The sequence below is a fragment of the Melospiza melodia genome, chromosome Z (genome assembly GCF_035770615.1).
Source record: "Melospiza melodia melodia isolate bMelMel2 chromosome Z, bMelMel2.pri, whole genome shotgun sequence".
Classification (NCBI taxonomy): domain Eukaryota; kingdom Metazoa; phylum Chordata; class Aves; order Passeriformes; family Passerellidae; genus Melospiza; species Melospiza melodia.
Genome location: NC_086226.1, coordinates 82,575,986 through 82,598,286, shown reverse-complemented (window position 1 = coordinate 82,598,286; position 22,301 = coordinate 82,575,986). Strand labels below are relative to the sequence as shown.

The window sequence follows — 22,301 nt, the reverse complement described above, 5'->3', positions numbered from 1 at the left end:
GTAGTATATGACAATACAGAATATAGTCCATGTACATGTCCATTAAGGATTTGATATCCATACCCATCCCAATGAAATATCACAGTTTTATTCACAGTTTTTTTGTGCCACTGTTCCGAAACAAAGCCTCAAATTCTTACTTGTTGTTAGCCTGAACATTTAGCTATACAAGTCATATTTCCCAGGAGCAGCAATATGTCATTTGAATGTAATAGTTACAGTGCTGGGAAATAACACATTGTGCAGATCCTAGTGTCTCCAAGACCCAAAAGCTTTACCAGAAAACAGAATGACAATTTGGTAGCTAATAGTTCATAATTATTTGTGGAAAGATTTCAGCAGTCATCAAATGCCTTAAATATCTCAAACGGTTCTGTGGTGACTTCCCTGGGGTGACTCATTTTCCTTAATCTTGGTTTTCTATATAAAGGCTTTTTCCATATTGTGGCAGCACCAAGTCACAGTGTGTTACATCTGGTTTTGTGACTTGGTCATCCAGGATTCACATTACCTACACATTAGTTGTGTTGTAGGTAGCAAAAGCAGAATATATTTGGTTTGTAGGGGGGACAATGAGTGTTTGTCCAAAACCTGCTATTTCTTTTTGAATTATGAATGCAGGGAAAGTGAAAAAAGTTTCATATTTTACCCAGAGAATTTTATCTCTAAGACTTTACAAGAAGTCTATTGGATTCTTTTCACAGTTCTCATCACCTTTGTTATGTTCCTGATGTGTTCTGGTACTGATGTGTTCTGGTACCTTGGACTGGCTACCTGGAACAGAGGCTAGACAGAGTCAGAGAATAAAGCAGGTATTTATTAAAGGCCTTTAATAGGCACACCTAGGGGAGCACAAAAGCCTCACAGAGGCTACACCCAAGACGGATGACAGTCATGAGTTTTTCAGATACAAGTTTGGTCTAATTGGATAACAAAGGTTAATTGTCCAGTTACAGCTTCAGGTAATGAAGTCACATTCTCCCAGCTTGCTCTTCCCCTATTCACCTCTGTTTATATTTTTTGGGGCCCGAGCTGTGATGATGACCTTGGTTCTCAGGCCTGGAAGGATTGTTTTGTCTGATCAAAGAGAGCTTACTAACACACTATATTATTGGAATACTGCTCCGCAACACTATATGAAGTTCAGAGTTACACACTAATGCTGTACAGAATCTGAAAAATATAAAGGTTAAAACTTAAGGTATCAGTACTCCCTGTCAAATATCTTCCTCCTCCATCTTCAGATTATTCCAGAGCAGCTAATATTTATTTCCTTAAGTGGCTATATAGGAATCCTTTCAAAAAGTATCAGTCTTCCCCAGGCTTCTGAGGGGGCCACAAGTGAACAATATGTGATTTTTCCCCTTCTGTAGCCCTCACATAAAGTATGTTCATTCTTCAGCATGCAGCTGAGGTAGTGTTGGCATCATTCCTATCTGAGATTGTTATTGATGCTCTGGATGTGAGGATTGAGTGCAGCCTCGGTCACTTCACAATGCCAAGTTGGGTGGGAGTATTGATTTATTGGAGGGCAGGAAGGCTCTGCAGAAGGGATTTGGACAGGCTGGATCACTGGTCAAGACCAGTGGTGTGAGGTACAACAAGGCCAAGAGCTGGTCCTGCACCTGGGTCACAGCAATCCAGAGAAGCCCGGCAGAAAAGGACCTTGAGGTGCTGGTCAACAGTGAGTCAACATGAGCCAGCATGTGCCCTGGTGGCCAAGAAGGTCAGTGGAGTGATTGTGCATTAAAGCAGGTTCCATATCTGTAGCTTTGTGCTTCTAGTTCTGAGTGGATTTCACTATACATCTCTGAGGATCGTACTGACACTTTTCACCTTTATAATCTTTCCTTTCTAAACTCGGTAGCTCAAGTCTGATCGGGAGCACCATACAGCTAGAGCTGAGGTAATGAGACCTGTTTCCTTTTCCCACACAGATTTTGTTAGAGAAAAAGGTCATGTCTCAGACAGAATTTAGACCTATACTCTAAGTACTGTCATTGTAACAGAAGAAACAGAAGAAATTATTACCCATAGAAAAGATCAGTACTGGCTGAAATTTATGGTGTTACATATGCTTGTGTAGTCAGACCATAAGAATAGTACATTGTTTCACAGTTTGCTTTTTCAAAATAGGAACAGAATTATAATGTTGAGGTATAAAAATGTAATTGCTAGTGACCTTTCATTTATATGTCACCTCTGCTTAAAAAATTTCAGTTAAAAGCATTTATTGTTTCGGAAAAGTTGTCCATATTTTCTGCTGGACTTTGTCTGAGGAGTAGCTCAAATATATTCAGTGTAGTAGGTGTAGAAATTCTGTCTCAGTTTTGAAAAAGACCAGCATTCAAAATCACATTTTATTGTAGTCACTGTGCATGTCCTGTCTTTCAAAGCAAAATTTATACTTCTAACTAGTTCAGACACTTTCAGAAATTTTGCCCTTCTTTTCACGAAGAGAAAAATCCCTCTGATAATTGTATGAGGGCCATTTCCAAACATCTGTTGGAGAATTACCTCATCATGCTGACAATGCTAGAAATGTCAGAAATATTGCCGTTTTCCCAAACTAGAATTATTGTAAAACAGTTTAAATATTTTGCAGTTGTGCCTCATTACACAGTAATTGCATACTTAATAATACAGGACGTACACTGCGACTTTCAAGGAAAGTTAATTCATTTGGATTTCTTTTATTTTTTCCCCATTTAAAAAATCTTTCTGAATGCTTCATAACTTGCATGTGTTTATTTCATACTATCACTAGCAGCCTTAAATCAGAAGGTTTGGCTAGGGAAAGTTTAGAGTATCACACACTTCATATAATTGACTTTTAAACAGCTCTGTGTGTTTCATTTTTCTTGGGACACTCCATGTTTATGTTTAATAGTGAAATGGACATTCAGAACAACACCCACTGATGCCTTAGGAGGCTACCTAGAACAGAGGCTAGACAGTGCAAAAGGAATAAAGTAGGTATTTATAAAAAGGCCTTCAAAGGATACACCTTGGGCAGTACAAGAGCCTGGCCAAAGTTATGCCCAAGATGGACCAACAGGTCACGTTTTCACATTTTTGTAAGTTTTGGCCCATTTACATATTGGGGTTAATTGTCCCATTACAGCTTCAGGTTATGAAGTCCCATCCTCCCAGATTGCTCTCCTCAAGTTGGTGTTTATACTTTTTGGGCCTGAAGCTGCAGTGGTCTCCTTGGTTCTGGGGCTGGAAAAGGATTATTTTGTCTAAGTAAACTCTGAGGAGGACTTGCTAACACTTTATATGAAGTTTAGAGTTATGTACTAATGCAGAACAGAATCTGGAAGATATGAAAGCTAAAACTTAAGGCATCACCACCACCAAAAAAGAAGGAAAAGAGAAGTCAAAGCAATCACTTCTAGCAACTATTGTATAGCCTTTGCAGCTGTTGCACCAAGAGAAACCAAGATTCAGGGTGATGTTACCCTGCTACTTGAACATCTATGGTTCTATGCTCAATAAAATATTTTTGATAGAGGGGTTTTTTTTCTACTTATAAGTCAGAAATTATTTGGTTTTTGGTTTAAGATAATTTGAAGTCATTAGGACTAAGCAGTTACTATTAAGCAAGTCTTTCAGTTGTCTTCACTAAAGGTAAATTGAAGTACTTTATTTTCCTGGAATGGACCCCAAAGCTCAGTTGGTGCCCCCCTCAGAATCCAATTAAATTCAGATCAACTTTCTCACCATATATTGCGGTGTCACCTGGGTCTGCACATCTGCCTTTCTAACTAGCACATGCCTAAAAACGTGAGTTTTCTTTCCCAGCCAAACACATGATACAGAATTTCTAGTGTTTGTAACCTCTGTATTCATCACATTCATGATGAAACTTTGATTATTTTGTGGGATTCTGTGTGCTTTAGCAGTCTTGTGAGTGTTTCTTAAAATATTACCTATAGTACTGTCAAGAAGCACTGAGACTATTATTTCTGGCTGTCCTGTGTCCTGGCCCAGCTGACCCAGCCTGCTGTGGCTGCTGTTTGTTTGCCTGGGATGAGTCAGCTATCTGTCCTTTTTTGTCTGTCATTGGAATTTGGGGGAAAATGCCTTTTTGTTAACTGTAGGGCTGTGATGAAAAGCTCACAAACTCCCATAGGCTTTCTCTTTTACTTCCACTTGTGTTCCTGACCATTGCTTTTTAAAGTGTTGCTGAGAATGCTGTGGCCGTTTCTGGGACCCCAAATCCAACTGGGATTTGTTTTTCTAAGGTATTTTCTAATTCATGTCTTTAGGGACTGTGATGTGAACATCTAGCACAATCCATTTTGGAGAAGACAGTATCAGCACAGGCCAAACTGCACTTTATTATTGCTCTGCAACTGTGTGACCCAAATATATGGTAGAGTTTGCCTTCTTCAGGCTTTTTTGCAAAACTAATACAGATTGAAAGTCTTTTCTGTAAATACTTCAGATGGGCAATAGCAGCTACCTGTGGTGACATGGCTAAATCTTCCTTCTCTGTAAAGTAATGCCCATTTAACCGTGTGCTGTGGTCAGATGTGGAGATAAGTTGTAGCAATAACAGTGTAAGGGAATTTCAGATGCACAATTATTTCTTTATCTGTAGAATCTACCTCTTTGCAGAGAGGGACAATATAACTCCTGAGAAACTCTTGATAGTATTTGGGTAGCTAGTTGAGCATTTTTATTCTCTTTGTCTGTTGCTTAGTTTTGCTGTTTTTGTTCCTGTGAGGATGGAGGAGTTGGGAGAAACAGAGGTGGGTGGGTGTTGATTGTTTTTTTGTCAATCAACAGTAACAGGAAATCTACACACTTTTTAAACTTTTTAATTTGTTTGGGTATTTTAGTTGAGTTTATTTTATTATTTTTTCTTGTTGGTACCCATGTTGATAACCTTCTGTTTAAGACGAATACTTGTAAATTAATTTTATGTCTTTCTAAACTTAACATGTTTTCTTCAATATATACTTAAAAAAAGTTAAGTGACTCTCAAAATAATCAAACCTAGTAAGTAAAAAGCACTAACATTGTTGATAAAGTATGACATGGAACCTGTCAAATTATTGAAATTTTAATTACTTTTCCCCCTATTTGTGACTTTGAATATAAATGAATTCTCCTAGCAACCTGGAAAGCTGGACACTTATGGGAAACAAGGCCTAAAAATTCTCATGTATTCTGGATAGCCTTCCTGGCAATACTTGACTTCCCTGCTGAGATAGAAGACATGATCCTGTTTGGCCAAGTGTTGGTTATATTAAGTTCTGGTTTGGTCTAGGGGAGGGGGAAGGTGTTTTTTTACCCTTCTGTTTTGTTCACCTACTGATTAATGGAGGTAAGATCATCTCTCTCTTTTACATGGTCATTCCTTCCTACCTGTATCTTTTACAACTACTTTTTCTTTTATTTCATTAATTACATTGGAAACCTTTCTTGACCTGAAATTAAAAGGGGCCTCATTGGTCATTCATACTATATTTACCATTTTCTTTGCTTCTTTGAAGCTTTATTATTATTGCAGTTTCCTGATGGGGTTTTTTTATTTGTTTTCCTTTTTAAATGTGTAGTATTGCTTTGCCTCCTGCTTTTTGTCACTGATCACCATTTGCAGACTTATAGAAATTTCAGTTCTTTTTAATTACTACTATTACAAACCTGATTTCACTTGGCTGTGCCAAAACTTGATTCTGGGGCTTCCAGCACAGGGGTTTTATCTTATATCCATCCCAACAGCGTCTGAGTTTCCTACAAAGAAGTCTGTTAAAACCCGTAAAATTGTAAGACATGTTTCTATACTTACAGTATTTTTCATTTAGAAACTGTCTCTCACCTCTCCCTTTATATAGAATACAGTTCAAATTTCTGTAACACAATTCCAATACAGCTTCTTGTGAAAGTTAACTGGAAACCACTACAATCATCAAGAGCTTCAGAGTCAATTATTGTCAGAAATAACACCACTCCTTTTTCTTTTCTGATTTTACCCACTGCTCAAAGAAAACGAGAGAAGCAACATTTAAGTATTTTTCACTTGCTTCCATGCTTCTGGAGAGTTTCAGTTCTACTGTTAAGCTTTTAACTGCTCTTTTTGTGGAGTCTCCTGTAGTTACAACTGCTGAGAAGAGTTTTTGTTCGGAAATTAGTTGCAGTGAAGGGAAATATAATAAGGCATCTTCTACTATCCTTGTCTCTTTCTGACTGGCCTTACCATTGCTTAACACCTGGTGTCTTCCTATTAAAATAACATACTTCAAGTTACTGAAGCTGGGATCTAAATTTGTTATAAAATCCACCAAAGTCCTAATCAACTTTCTCAAGGTGAATAACAGCAAGGCTCAGTCTAAACTACGATATCGCATGGAATATCCCTTAGCCATGCCATGCCACGCTTCTCTTCTTTTGTTAGACCTAAAGCACCCCCCAATGTCATAGGGAATCCATCCTTCCTTCTTGCTTTGGAAAAGAAGTTTTTTCTTTTTGAGAGTTTCAAAAAAGTTGGGATCCTTTTTCTGAGGAAACTTCAGAGTGCTGCTGTGATATTATTTCTGGAGGGACTGTATATGTGGACAGAAAAGCAAATTTTTCATACAATCTTCCAACTTGTTTTGTCTCTACAGATTTATAGAAGTAGTCTGAAACTAGGAACCAGCAAAATCTTATCACTTAAGATTGCACCAAAAATAACTGCCAAAAATAATACCGGCAAAATGTAGAATTAAATCAAAAATATTGTAAATTTTAGCTAGCTTTTCAGACTGTTCTGTAAAGTGAAAGACAGGAGAGGAGTAATTTGTCTTCAGAGAACCTATCATAACTTGAATAATGGAATTCAGAAGTAGGAAAATGGCTATTATATATGAATAATTGCAATGAGTATTTCCATTTTGCATATTTGATGCCATTTCAAAGTATATTGTGATGTAACTCAGAGGATCAAATATAAAAAGAATATTTTGAATTAGAAAAGTTTTTATTCCACTTGTGATAATGCCTATCAAAAATATATTTTTTAAAAATCTGCACTTTATTCAATTAGAAAGCTCAATTAATCAACAAGAGCCAAATGAGTTCTGTTCAAAGTAATGAAACATAACACCGTTTTACTCCCTTTATCCATTCATTTTTTTAGAGGTCAATTTTGTGACTGTGCTGCTGTAAGGCTATTTTAGTACAGAGGGTTTTTTGGTGGGATTTTTCTTTTTTTAATGCCTTCCAGTCCCAGCATTTAGAATGAATCTGCAGAAGAATTAGTCCATCTTGCAATTGGTTCATGTGCAGCCACCAGAGAGCCTGATAATAACAGCTTCTGACAAGATGGAAGGTTATTGAAATAGAATTCTATCTCCTGTAGAAATAGTGGGGAATCAATAAATTATTAATCTATAAATTATTAAATCTATAGACATAAGGTGATCATAAGTTCGGTTCCTTCTCGTCAATTAATTAAATGAGGACATACACTCATTGTTACCATCTGTCTATTAATTTAATAATTCATTGAATAATGGATGCTGCTAATACAAGGTTGAACATGACAATATCCATCTTCAGTGCTAGTCCAACGTTAATGAGCTTGACACTACATTAGTCTCCTCCACCTTTTTGGCAAATGTCTTTATTTGATATGGTGTAGCAGAATGTGTTGTCCAGATTTGTAACCTGGCAGGTCCTTAATTTCTGACAAATTTCTGTTCCACCAAAAATTTGGCTTCACAAAAGGCACCAGATTTTTTGAGCAGTGAGGGAGCTCTAAAATGGTGCCATGAAAATAAAGAAGAGGAAAGGAGCAAGACTGATGTGTTTAAATGGGTCAGATGAGTAGCCCCTTTTAAAATGGCAGCCCTAATGGGAAGAATTGACTAGCTTTTATTAGAATCACTTAGTAGATAATGTACTCTTAAGCTTGATAGTAAATTACAGATTTGTTATTAACTCTTTGCACAAGATTCAAAGAGTTTTCATAAGCTGTCTTAATGCCATTGTCCCCTGTTCTGAGAGGGGGGACTAGAAATACTCTCAATTTTTTTTTCAAACTGTTGCAGTTTGAACACAGTTCAACAGTAACACAGTTACTGCTGAATCTAACAGAAGGCATTGATGTTATTTTCAGGGGTCTGAAAACAACATTTTCTGGTGAAGTGGCATCAAGGTAGGTGTGCTGATGTACTGATGTACATCATTAAAAGCTAAACTAAATCAAACCAACACTTGCATATCCCTGTGACCTCCTCAGTTGTGTTGTACAGAGCTTCAACTGGCTCTTGCAGGCTATATTGATTATATATTATCACATACACCAAATGGTCTTTCAAAATCACATTAACTAGATAAATGGCCTAAATACATTTAATTGACTTCACATGCTTCTCTTCAATAAAATGAAGGAGTGTCAGAAAACAACTTACATTTGAATTTGTTTCTCTTATCTGTGATGATTAATTCAAAAATTGTTTTTACCACTAGATAATCACAGTTATATGGTCCTGGTGATATCAAATAGAAGATGATGTTCAAGAAAATTAACAGAATTCTAATTGGCTTGAACCTAAATGAACATGGATCAAAAACATCAAGCATGAACTGTGTAATTAGCTCAGTTATAACAGGCCATATTTTTAGATATTTGAATTTCCTTTGCTAAATGGAGACTTGTAATGGCTGAAAAAGAACAAGAAAGTGATTTAATCATACAGTCATTGTTATTAAGACTTTATACTGTTTCTTGTGCAAGGTATTTGCAATAATGAAAAATATGTTACATTTCTTTAGTTAGAAGATCTTTGATTCCAGGTCTATAATGAATAAAATATTAAAGCCTGCACATTTTATCCAACTAGGCCAAAATAAATATTTTGTTATTACAACAAGCTTTGAGATTTTTGGCAGATTCTTTGTTATTTTTATATGGATAAAATGAAAAAAAACAAACCCCTCACAAAAAATGCATTGAAATTGTTAGAAGACTTATCTCAAACAATACCTTCAGACAATTTTTGACTCCTCTCATATGGTGGTGCAATACCAAGTCTCAGATGGTGCCTGCAGATGTGACTAATGGCATATTCATAACTTTGACAGATCAGCAGCAGTGGCAACATCAGCATAAGTCTGGCCTTTTTGGCTTCTTGTAAGGCAAACTGTTATTGAGTACACTTGGTAGAAGTTTTTCCTGTAATGGCATAAAATTTTGTACCCTAATTTGGACTGAAGTGCAGCTGCTGGAGCCTATGAAAAGACTTGTAAAAATTTCTGTAGGAAGAAGGTCCTGATGTGCAGCAACATGTGAGGATTCCCCTCTTCCCTCAAAAAAAAATCCTATCCCCTCTACAAATTCAATCCAGACAACAAATATATTAAACTTATTACATTGTGTGTCACCAAAAAAGTGGATGAAACTGCTTTGTAGCGCCATCAACAGTAACTTCCATACAGACAGTATTTTTCTAGATGTGGCAACAGATCGCTCCACTTACTAAAAGAATACAACCTTATTCATATTTATATTCTCTTAGTCTTTCCTTCAAGCCAAATTCACTTGCAGCTCAACCCAACAGGGAAATTAAAGCACAGCCTGAGACAGCAAGACTGGGGATCCCAATAAAGGCATACCTGCATTCATAAGAGGTCCTTGCCAGTTCCACCCTGTGCAGAAAACTGCTCTAATACTTCTGCTGTTGGTTACCCCTCAAAAGACTATTGAAGTAGTAATGAAGTGGCACATATGCTTTCTGCTGTTATTTCAAAGAAGGATGAGTTTTATCTTCCTAGCAAATTGTTCTAAATATGTAGCAGAAATCAAAAATAAAATATTTCACTGAAAAGGGATTGTCTTTACCACAGCATATGCATTTTAGAACTCTAGAATATATAGGATGTGCCATACGAAATATCTGTTAATCACACATATATACACACAGACATATTTTATTTATTTATATGTAAAATAAAAAGTTAGGGAGAGGAAGATGAAACAGAAGTGCAGGAATAACACCCACCTATGTTAACCATGAAAGGATGGGTAGGTAGTAACATTGTGATTTATTGGAATAATGGCACAGAAATTGACTTCCCTTGTCATAAAGTTGTGGGCCAGCTCTTTTTCTCTCATGTTAATCATAAGTCACCATTTTGATTTTATGCTTGAAGAGAAACACCTCAGGGTACCTCGGGCAGTAACCAGAGAAAGAATGGTTTTCATCCAAAGGTCAAGTCTTAACCTTACCGGAATTTCCATTTTTATGCCATCTGGATGCAGGTAATACAGCACACTATTTAGATCCAGATCACTGTTGATAGCACTGGTGACAGAAACTCCCCTAAGGGTGAGAGTCTTTAACAAGGAAATGTCAATGCCCCACTCAGAGAGAAGTAATCATCTTATGTGAGATCTAACAGTGATTTAAGTGACCACCATTGGGCAGTCATGGTACAAGTGAGTGGTGTATCATCAATACTGCAAGCACAAATAAAATCTGTCAGGGAGAACTGGGAACCAGATAGAAAACACTGATTTACTCTAACTCCATTGACTAAAATGGTCTTGGTTAAAAGCCAGGAAATCTCACATAGTGCTCTGAAACAGAACCCTTGGCTGCTGTTAGCCCAGTTGTTGTATTTGGTCTGGATCTTGGATCCGTATCTGCCTCCATATCACTGATAGAGAAGATCAAGCAGGAGGTCTTGCTGTTCTGAAAATGCTGTCCAAATGGTCAGTGACACAGCTACAACACAGTGGATTTTGGATTGAAGCTGGCCCCATGTTTATTCCGTTTGATGTTATGGAAAATACTTGACATGGCTTGGGATGTTGCTGTGCTGTCTTACAGCTTCTTAATGACATTGCTGATTGTCCTTGCCTTCTGAAATGAGGATGAAATCACACAGAAAAGCACCTCTTCAACCTGCTCCCATCAGAGACTGTGTGGGGTACCCTGAGCCCTTCTGTAATAATCTTCTCAGAATTGCACCAGTCCAGTTTTAGATTTTTTTAACACTTTTTTTCCCCTTTTTTTTTCTTTTTCCTTCAGGGACTTTGAAAGACCATGAAATTCTGGAATTCTGGACAGCTCTGGGACAATTATGGACACTGCAGGTATGAGACATATTTTTGTGGTAACAATTTTAATTTATCAGGAACTCAAATGGGCAGAAAGATGAGAAAGAACCCACATAAAGATCACTGACTTTTATTTGAGAAACAGTCTTATTGATTAATCTTTCTGCTTCCACAGGTCATTTGCTTATAGTAATGATACTTTTTTTATATTTCTATGAATTCTTGTTATTGCTAATAAGCTGCTGGGTTAGCTGAATCCTCCTGGATCAATCACAGTTGGTTCCATTCACAGTGGCTCCAAATGCCCAATATTCTTGTAAATTATTCTTACCTTCTCATAGACTAAGAACAATTTTCTGTCCTATATACCACTGTTACAACTTCTTTCAGAGGAACTTGACTCAAGGTCACCTGCCTGCCCATTTTACATTACTTATTAAACTCCCATATAGCCAAATTTTTTTTGAAAAAGAAAAAAGGTTTGTGATAAGTTTTTTTTTACCATATGGAGAAATGTATGGAAACCTAGAACAGTAAAGCTGCAAATTGGTTTGTGTGCTATTCACTTTTACTGATGCAGTGGGATAGAAGAAAGTCTAATTTTGGGATGCCTTTGCTTTTCTTTTCTGGACTGCTGGATATTTCATAGTTATGTATGTAATTTCTTTTAAGCAATTCAGGAAACCACCTAGAAATTTGTTTCAGTTGTGAAATGTGAATTTTAGATGTCATCTGTGAACTCTGTGAAGAAAACTTATATTAAAGGAATGTAGCCCAAACTTGAGGCAGTGGAAGAGGATGTGCAGTCTGTGCCTATGGCTGCCCTCCTGTGTCTGATGCCACTGTGCTGCTCCTTACCTGAGAACTCCCAGGTGTGACTGACTGCTGAACTGTTATACCAGGATCTCTACAAATATCACTCGTGACTCAAAAGTTCGCACTGCCAGGAGTCCCTCTGGAAAAGGGAAGCTCTTATTAATAATAATAAAGAATAAAGAAATAAATGCAACAACAACAACAATAATAATAAATTAAAAACAACAACAACCAACAACAACTAGTTAATTTGAGGCTGGTATGTCTTGTGCCTAGCCCAGCTTTGCAGGAGGGATGAAGGAGCCAAGTTTCTTCCTGGAATCTGCACAGCCAGGTAACACATGAACTAATTCTGCTCAGCGGGAGGGAATCACAGAGGCGCTTACAAGCAAATATCCAGAGAGACTTACAGGAGGAATAAACACATCCTTTTCCCTTGTCTACCCCAGTCCAAACCAACTGGCTTTTATTTTTGGTGCCCCAGGCAGCTTCTGTGCTGCCAGCAGTCTTTTGCAGGAGGAACGTGAGGGTTTTCTGAGTGCTGGTGCCTCTGAGGGTTGCTTCTGGAGTAACAACAGTTTATGCTTTCCCCCGTATTCAATGCAATGTCTAAGGGCACCATCCAGTTAAGAAACAGTAAGAAGAGTAATTAAAGAGAATAAAACAATGCAATGTTGCTACTAACCATCATCTAAAATGATAATAGTCTGCAATGTACTGTAATTATCAAATTAATTGTACTAATAATCACTAATTAATGCATATTTTAAGAGATTGGAAAAATGTGCTTTCAAAGTGCTGCAATTGTCTGGCTGTATCTGTGATTCGACACTGAAAATGCTCACGAGAAAAAACACCTCTTGTCTGTAGCACAGCGATTTCCTGAGGGGCATGCAGAAGTCAAAAGATATTACTTTCCTGCAGTGACTAGACAAATCTTGAGATCACTTGAAACAGTGTTGGGAAAAGACTGGCATTTTCCTTTTGACCATGAAGATGCTCATCCTATTCATCACTTTCCAAATTTGCTCAGAAATGTTTCCAAACAATGACTAAAATGTCTCTGGAACAATGTGAGTATATAAGACTATTGAGTCTGGAAACACCACAAATATTTGCCTAAGCTGGAACAGACTTTTCATTTTTTAAAATCTATATTTATTAATAGGAAAATTTTGTGGTAGGCATATTTTTCTCATTACATGGGAGAGCTTCCTTCCTGCTTGAGTGTGTGTGCTTACTGCTGAAGTGCATTATAAATTCTGTGTTTTTTCTGCATAGAATGAGTCTTTCCTAAGTTTGCAAAATCCACAATTTCTACTCACGGAGTCGCAACAGTCTTGAGTGTGGTATAAAAACTATCCCATGATATTCCTCAGAGCCTTGAGTGGGGATGGCTGTCCTAAACCAGTCATCAGTCCAGCATGATTGTTTGTTCTCATGTGTGAGAGTCAGCTGGGAACTGTGTATTTTAATCTCAGTTATGCCATTGCATTGCAGCAACAGTTATTTCATTAGATGTCTATTGTCCTTGTCATCCTGTTCCCAGGGTAGGAGGGAAAGTAATGCATGGTAAGGAATGAATGATGCCTGGAAAGAAGTATTATGATTGTTTCTGAGTTATATAAATTATAGGTAACCTGAACGCTGTCATCACAAAAGGATGATGGAATTGACAATTTTTTGTGGATAGGATGTTGGAAACTTAGTTACAAATAACAGTTGTTCTGTACATAAACTTGAGACTTAATTTTTTTTTAACTATCTGTTGTGACTATTAGAAATCTGGGCTGAATTTGTGTTGAGTAGGGGGTCGTTTTCTATTTTCTGATTTCAAATTTCTCTGAAAAGTTAGGTGTTTATACAGTATTGAAAGTACTCTAAATAAAAATATTCAAAGTGAGCCAGCCTCTCCCTTCCCTATTTTTTCCACCTAATCAGTCAGCCAGTTGTAGTTGATTGCATCTTATCTATACTTGAACACACTCTATTTAATCAATATTAAACTTGCTTTTGCAAGTTGTAAAAATCTGTCAGTGGTAAAATTAGGAACAGTGTAATTTTTAGGTGGGGACTTTATTTACCAAAAGCCACAGAAAATGAATTAAACTGTTTATTAGATAGCAAAATATATTTGTGAAAGACAAGTTCTTTTCTTTCCCAAGAGCTTTCAGCTCAAAAAAACAATGTATAGGTTAGACTGATAGGAAGTGGGAAAACCAGAGGAGCAAAGAAACAGAACAGAGAATTTTATGTATATAAATCAGTAAAAAAAAAAAGAAGTTTGTTCAATAAACAGTTGAAAAGGTAACTAGATGCTCAGCTGGACTATGACTATAGATAAAGTTCCAAAGGAAAGAGAATATCATGAGTCTTAATGCTATTTTATTAGTCATGGGCCTTATATTTTTCCCTGATGTTAAAAAAAATTGCAAAGGAATCAAATCTGTATCCTCAGTAACAAAAAAATAATTCTTCTAGAGCAATTGTAATAATTCAGTAGAGGAGCCCTGAGTAATAATTTCTGGATTTCTGTCATCATCTAGATTCCTGGGGATGGGTAAACTGGGTTAATTAGGGAACTCATCTCCCTTGGGAGAACTGGAGAATCCTCTCTCCAAGCTGTGAGTGTAGCAGGGAACTGCCTTGCAAGCTCAGTGGCACCTGAACCCAGGACAGGAGGTTCTGGTCCCCACTGCTCCCACATTTCTGTTACTCATACATATTGGCAGGTTTTGGAATTTTCCTCAGGAAGCTGGGGAGCTGAAATACTGCAACACATAATCTTGTAATTCTTACTTAGCTGAGTGTAACCACAAGGTTAGAAGAAGATGGTTTTTATTTTCCCATGGAAGATTTAGAAAAAAAATTTTGCGAGCAAGTCGTTAATCTCAACACAATGAAGTTTTGAGCATTTTTGGAAAATATTCAGGACCACCTCTGTGCTGCAGTTTTTCCTCATATGGCTGGGTAAACCATACAGATAATCCTTACGGCAGCTCTGGCTTGGGAGAGAAAGGCTGTCCTGGTCAGGATGGGTCAGGCTGGCTCTTCCCTTCCTGCTGCTCTGAGTCCCAGGGTAGCTGCCTGTGGTGCTGCTTTATCCTAAGTGTCTGTGGCTGCATCAGCACAGGGCTCTGGGTCCAAGCAGAGAGGGTTTTGATCATGAGAAGCAAAGAATCAGAGAAAGGGGATAAGCAGGTTTGGTTTTTTTACTGTATATTTAACCATGTTGGGAAGAATGGGAAAATGGCTCTGGATTTTGTACTTTTAGCCTATAAATAATTGAAGTAGCTTTGAATTTTGCCTGGTGCTTGAATGGCTCAGGCAGAGGCTCTGTTTACCATAGCTCAGATATGGAACAGCTGTTAAGCTTCTGGATTTTTGTAACTTTGTTAATATAATTAGGTTGCATACAATTCACTGTTCCAATTTAATTTTGAAGTGATGCTGCTTTTGACATTCTGTAGTGAACATTATTATCCCTCTGTACAGTTGAAATTCAAACATCTTTTTTTTGCCACTGAATGATTTTCTTATCTTTTAGAGAAACATATCTTTTAAAAAATTTCATCTTGCAAGAAAGAACAACCCCAAAACATTCCTACTGCATACACATTCAAAGAGTTCTGTGTTCAAAAGCAGAAGCCTAATTGTTAGTGAGTCACTTTCAATGTCTGATTGTGTTAAATATATTGCAGATGAGATCTAGGCAAAGATAAAAGCAATTTTAATATTGAATAGAGGAGAGCAGCTTTACAGTAATAGCTCAACCACACAAGGGAGGAGACACTTTTGTGATTTGTATGAAGTTATTGTTTTAAAACCTCCTTTGAAAAGAACAGGGTTACTGTTTAATGTAACCCTTACTCCAGTAGGGTTCCATTCAGGATATTTTGGCTTTTTCTATGAAGGTGCAGTTTGATATTGACACATGCACAATGGTTCCAGTCTGTTACCCTGATTTTCTTTGTGTCCTTTAATGACCTGCTGATCCAATATTTCCTCTATTTTTTTCTTCCTGTGTAAATACTCAGTGACCTCATCTCATCTCCGTGCAGACTGCAGGGCAGCTGGCAGCCTTACACGTGATGCTCTTCTCTCCTCCCCTCCCCATCCCCCAGACGCTGGGGTCCGAATAGTTCTTAATGAAATTTACATATTCATGAAAATAAAGTCTTAAGCACAGGAAACCAACGTGTAGAGTTGCATTAATATTGTAAGGTCTACCCTTTGGGGTTTTTATGTGCAAACTGTTCCCATAGCTGTGTCTGTATTAGTCTAAGATCAGTCTTCCAACAACGGTGTCCTGGGTTGACTATATGATGCTTTTATCCCCAATCGCCTTGTTCTGTCCATGCTGAATAATAAGTTTTGCACATTTAAGCCTTGTTCCAGAGAGTGAAGGGGGAAGGGAAGAAGCACAGTTTGCTTTCAGACACTGCACTCACTCCTCCGCATTCCTGCTCCTGGACTGTGATGTCTGTGGATGGACAGACAGCAGGACAGAGCTCTCCTTTGCTTTAGTTAGTTTAGCCAGCTGAGGCAAAGAAGTTCCCTGGACTGTGGTTTTTTCCCTTTTCCCTTTTCTTTGGCCCTGTTTAACCTGCTCTGGACTGAACACCCAGGGAAGCACTGGCAGCTCACACCTGAGGCCCACTAGGCCGGGCCTGAGCCTGCGACATTTCCAGCACTGAGGGACTGAGCAGAGCCTGAAAGAGCTCAGCTGCAGCCCAGGGAGGGATGTTCTCAGTTTGTCATCTCTTTTGGAGCAGGAAGGGGTATTATTGGTTAATATTGTTTAGGGTTTATTGTTCAATAAACAGATGTTTTCCACTTTTCTCTAAGGAGGTGTTTTCTCCTGGACCAGTTGGGGTGAGGAGCTGACTGAATCTGCTTTTCTAGAGGAACCCCTTTGGGAGTTCTCTCCCAAATTTGCCCTCAACCAGGACACCTGTCCAGGCAGTTGCCATGGAAACCTGGCCCATTGGAAATACAACAGTGGGCAAAGGTTTTAGTAGGGCCTGTCACAATAGGCCGGGGGGGAGGGGTTAAACTAAAGGAAGGGACGTGCAGATACGAAGAGATAAGGAAGAAATTTCTGATGATTGGCATGGTGGTACAACAGGACAGGTTCCCAGGGAGATGCTCATTGCCCCATCCCTAGAAACATTCAAGTCCAGCTGGAGCAGAGCTCTGAACAACCTGATCAGGTGAAAGATGTCCCTGCTCATGGTGAAGTTTGGATGAGCACTGCAGAGCTCTTCCCATCCAAACCATTCGAGGACAGCATGGGGAGAAGGGGCTGCTCCGTGGACTCCATCCATTCCCTTGACTTGTCCTTGTCTCTGCTGGACCCCACATCCAACAGCCAAACCCAGCCCCTTCTCTGCCTTTCCTCCGCCCTGCCCCAGGGCTGGCAGAGCCAGTGTGGCACAGGTGACCTTCAGGCTTGGCAGGGCTCAGGCACAGCAGCCGTGACAGAGACAGGGCTGGGGTCACAGTCTGTGGGCTGGGGCAGAGCCCAGCCAGGAATGAGCCCTGAGGCAGCAGCTCTGCAGTGGTGGCCACCAGGCCGGGCTGCCAAGGGAGGCTCTGGCCATGGCCTGCAAGCAGCTGCTGCTGCCAAGGTGCCTTTGGTGCCTCAGGCTCTTCCTGGCACAGCTCCCAGCATGGCACTCTGCCCTTGTGCCCGAGCCCTTCCCTGTGCTGGGGCTGGCCTGGGGCTTTTCCTGCAGTGGGACCTGCCCTGCTCATGGCACAGGAAAGGCTGGAGCAGGAGGCTCTGCCTGCAATGGGCTCCAACAACTACAGCAAGGCCCTGTTGACTTCAAAATTGCTGCCTAGAGCACTGCATTCTAATAATTGTTATAGCTCCTGAACTGTGGAGTAAATGACTGTGGTTAAGTTCTTTCTTCTAATCATGATCAGAATCAGTCAGAGCTGTATTTATATAAATCTATCTGGTATTCCATCATTAACCTTGTGGGACAAATTGGGTTAAAGTTCAATTGCACCTGTCCAATCTTTTACACATAAACGTTTGATAAATTCTGGGGCTGGGATTGGATCCAGCCACTCCCAGTTTCCTCTCTTAGAAGGAATTTTAGAAGTGGTGGGACCCTGCAGGGGTTTGAAGATCCATGGTGGCTGTTGGGTGTCCTTTCTCCATCTCATGTCTCAGAAGGAGTGTCTCCAATAAAGAGATAAAGCTTTTGCCTGAAGCTCCCACTGTGCCCATGACAGGAACCCCTGTGAGTGTCTGGGACATCCCGGCTCTTTGGCAGCCTGGGCACTCCTGGGATGTCACCGTGGAGCCCCCGTGAGTGCCTGTGACAGATCGGTGCCTTTGTAGCACAAGGTGCCCTGGGATGTCTCCATGGAATGGCTGTGACTGCCGCTGACCACAGGGCTCTTTACCATCCCAGAAAGCCCTGGGAGGTGTCCATTGAGCACCTGTCTCTGTCTGTGACATTCCAGTTCTGGAACAGCCTGGAGACTCTTGGAAAGTCCCCATGGAACCTCTCTGAGGGCCTGTGACCAATCTGATCCTTAGCAGGCAAACATCACTAGTATTAGCGTTCAGAAACATAATCACAAAAATTATTATATGTGGGTGCTTTATTGAAGAGCTCTGGGTGTCAGGGGTAACAACCCAAATCTGAGTCCGACATGCATTCAGGATGAACATGTTTTTATATTCTATCGTTATATAACTTTCATGTTAATTATTAAACTTATATTATTCTATTGTACACAAAGATTTCAGCCAAGCATGGCTCCTTGTGGCCCTCCTTTAAATTTCTAACATAGTTTCTCATGATTCTTCTTATGATTATACTAATATATAATATATTAGTATAATCATAAGATTATACTATATACTGTAATATATAATATAGAATAATATATTATTATATATTAAATAATTATATTTAATTACTAAACAATCATCACGTCTAACAATGATATAATTTATCATATACTGCTTACGCAGGTGCAATGACTTGGCAAAACACAAAGCCTAACATTTTCAGAGTCTATCTTTAACATTTTCCCAGGACCCCACTATCACTAGGACCCTGTTGCTATGGTCAGTTTCCATGGCAACCATCACCAGCCCCCTGTTGCTATGGGCAGTTTCCATGGCAACCACCACCAGCCCCATGTTGCTATGCTCAGTTTCCATGGAAACTATCACCAGCCCCCCTGTTGCTATGGTCAGTCCCTTGGCAGCTCCATGGAGACCCCATGCCTGGGGTGGCTGCCATGGACACCAGCTCAGGCCTGCAACCAGAGCCCGTTGCCATGGCAACCACTGGCACTCCCATCCCCAAGCTCACGGGATGTTTCTTTGAGCCAAGCCCTATTCAGAAATGAAACTGACTGGTGTAATTACACTTCCACCAACATCTCTCGCTCTAATAATGCTCCATTATCATTACCAGTAACAGCGGTTTTTACTTGCAGAGACAGAGCTTGGGCTGCTATTCTGTCACATATTAAGGGAGGCCCCTGCAGTCTAGGATGACTCTCGCTGTTAGTACCCAACACATCCATGATTTCACAACATGGATTTCCACAGAGAGGGAAACACAGTATTCATGTGTTTATCCCTGACTGCAATAATAACCTCTGACTTTTGTCAGAGTGACTTCTGGTCTCTTACATGGTGTTGGGCTGCCTCCTTCTTTGTTCCAGTAGTGTCCAGAAAGCCACTGGGATTGTTAAACGGACTAGGCTGCCGGTTAGCACACCAATCTAATGCTACTTCACTTGCTTTAACAGGATTGTTAACTGATGTTAATTCAATCAGACATGCTACACTGCAAAATCGAGCTGCTGTAGTGGTTTGTTTTTATCCCCAATGGTTCCTTTCCCCCTGCATTGCTGGTTTAGTCTGAGTTGCACCCTCTCACCTAGTTGTCAATCTTACCCTAAGGCTTGCCCCTTGTTTTGGAATGTTCCCTGTCCCTCCTCTTACTCAGTTGTCAATCTCTCCTTGTACATGCCCCCAGCTCTGGAAATCCCCTTGGAAAACACCTAATATTCAAAGCCCTATTGGTTTGTTTAAACTGTTCCACTACCCCTGTGTTACCCTATTGGTTTGAGTGTTAAACCTCGCCTGCTGCTCCTCCCTGATCCTTCCCCTATTGGTTGAAAATTTGTACCCTCCCCTGGGTCCTCCCCTGTATAAAAGTCCCTGCAAACCAGGGCTCATGGTCTTTTGTCCCTGGATCCTTGCTAGAATAAGCCTCTTTGGAACCTATTAAATAAACCTCTCTCTCATTCTTCCCCCTGCCTTCGATGCTGAATCATCGATGCCATAGAGGTTAAGGCATACAGCTGTATCCTACACTGTGCTGCTTTCTGGGAACAGCCCACTCTTGGCTTGGTGCCAGGACCTGGCTGGGGAAAATCTGGCACTGCGTCAAGCTGCCGTTGATTTTTTGCTTTTAGCACATGGACATGGATGTAAAGATTTTGATGGAATCTGTTGTATGAATCTTTCTAATAATTCACAATCTATTCATGCAAGTAATAAAGCTTTACAAGATAATGTAGCCAAATTAGAAACAGAAGACAGAACTGAATGGTGTAACAGCCTTTTTAGAAACTGGGGGATAACTGGAATTAAGGTCAAGAATTTGAATGTTTGGGTTAAGGATGCTGTAAGTTATAGTGATATGCTTGCCATGCTTGATTCAATGTGTTCGGAGATTGATTAATAATTCAATAAAGCAAATAATGATTGTGGAAGATTAGACAGGCACAGAAGATGAGCTGGGTAGCACCACCAACCTCTTGGCCCTGGTACAGTGGAAGTCGTGGGAAAGATAAACTCAAGACAAGAACAAAGGTGAAGACATCATGTCTGGTCACTCTGATCAGTCTGACAAGAGAATATGTAATAAGGACATTGCTAGCGCAAAAGAATGTAACAGGGACTTGATAACCAAAAAGACTGTTTTACTGAGGGAACAGGGGCAAAGGGGTCTGAATGGAAAATTTTGTATGAAACTTAGAGAACCATAAATACTGGTGACTAATGTAATAAACTGTCTTTGCTTGCACAGCATGGTCGGTGTCTCTCAATCCCTGCAGGGACCTAGGGCTGGGTGACTGGAACTGGTCAGGTCCAGGTCTAGTTATGGGCACTGGTGATGTGGAGCTGGGTTATGGATGCAGGGGTGTCTGGGACTAGGTGGCAAGAGTTGATTGGCTCCAGGTCCAGCAGCTGAAGGACGGTGTCACTTCATGTTTCCAACATTCCTCCCTTAATCATTCTCAGATTAACAGCCTGGTACTGCCCTGTCTGTACCAGGAAGAGCCAGCCCATCCGCCAGCAATACAGGCGGCAGCAGTCCTGCACACACAAGGGGCCAATGTACCTGCAAGCTGCCTCCTCTGACAGCACTAGCCAGAAGCTGACTGCTTCTGCCAGGGGCAAGAGAATGGCCATCACCACAGCAGCAACAGCCACCTATCGCTTGTTCCCACTGCTCAGGGCATCCACAGTGAGCAGGGTACAGCCACAGATGTTCAGAGCTTGAGGGCTGCACCACACCACCACGAAGCCTGTGTTGCAGGTACAAAGGACAAGAACCAGACCCCTATGCATGACATCCCTCACATGAACTACATGTGGAGCCAGAGACACAGCAGAATGCTGAGACTGGGCACACAGCATGGCTACACCAGCTTCCCTGGGCAGAGATGCATGGACACGGCACTGGACAGAGCAGCATCATTTAATGCAACCTCAGCAGCAGGTCTCTGCTGTTGCACCACAAGACTGCAAAGGATCTGCGCACTGTGTCCAAGACAGAGCCTTCACAGGAAGTGAAGATGAGAGGCCCAGCAAAGCACAGACTGCCCCTGCTCAAGAAAGCCAGACACATTTTCCAGGATTTTGAAAAAATCATGAGTCATCAGAGGGTGCTAAAGCTTCTGGAACCAAATTTTCCAATCATGCCACCTTATCTGAGGAAGAGAAAGAATGGGAAGATGATGGATAGCAAAAGCTCTGCCAAGGGAAGACATTAAGGACAAAGAGCTGTCCCAAAATGAAGACAAGAGACCAAGAACTGGGTGAAAGGCAAGACAACAATGAGAAAGATCTGTCTCAAGGTGAACGCAGGAGATGAAGAGTTGGCACAGTGAGAAAAATACAGTGATAAAGAGCTGTCATAATGGGAATACAACAATGACAAAGACATGTCCCAAGAGGAAGATGGGAATGACAGAGATGTCCCAAGGCAAATACAGGAGAGACAAAGAACTCTCCAAAAGGGAAGAGGACAATGACAAAAAATTTACCCACCAGGAAGACAACGAAGACATGTCCCAAGATGAAGATCATTTTGACAAAGGCATGTCCTAGTAGGAAAATGACAATGACAAAGAGGTCTCCCATGGGAAATACAAT

At 40.2% G+C, this 22,301-nt stretch overlaps 1 long non-coding RNA gene across 4 annotated transcripts in view; it reads right to left on the bottom strand.

The window, feature by feature from the left end:
* The window catches only part of LOC134431784 (uncharacterized), a 44,981-nt gene that overhangs the window by 21,117 nt on the left and 1,563 nt on the right, over positions 1–22,301 (bottom strand). For all 4 annotated transcript variants that reach the window (XR_010031096.1, XR_010031093.1, XR_010031095.1 and 1 more), the window contains exon 2: positions 11,915–12,011. This is a non-coding gene — a long non-coding RNA (uncharacterized LOC134431784). The remainder of the gene's footprint in view (positions 1–11,914; positions 12,012–22,301) is intronic.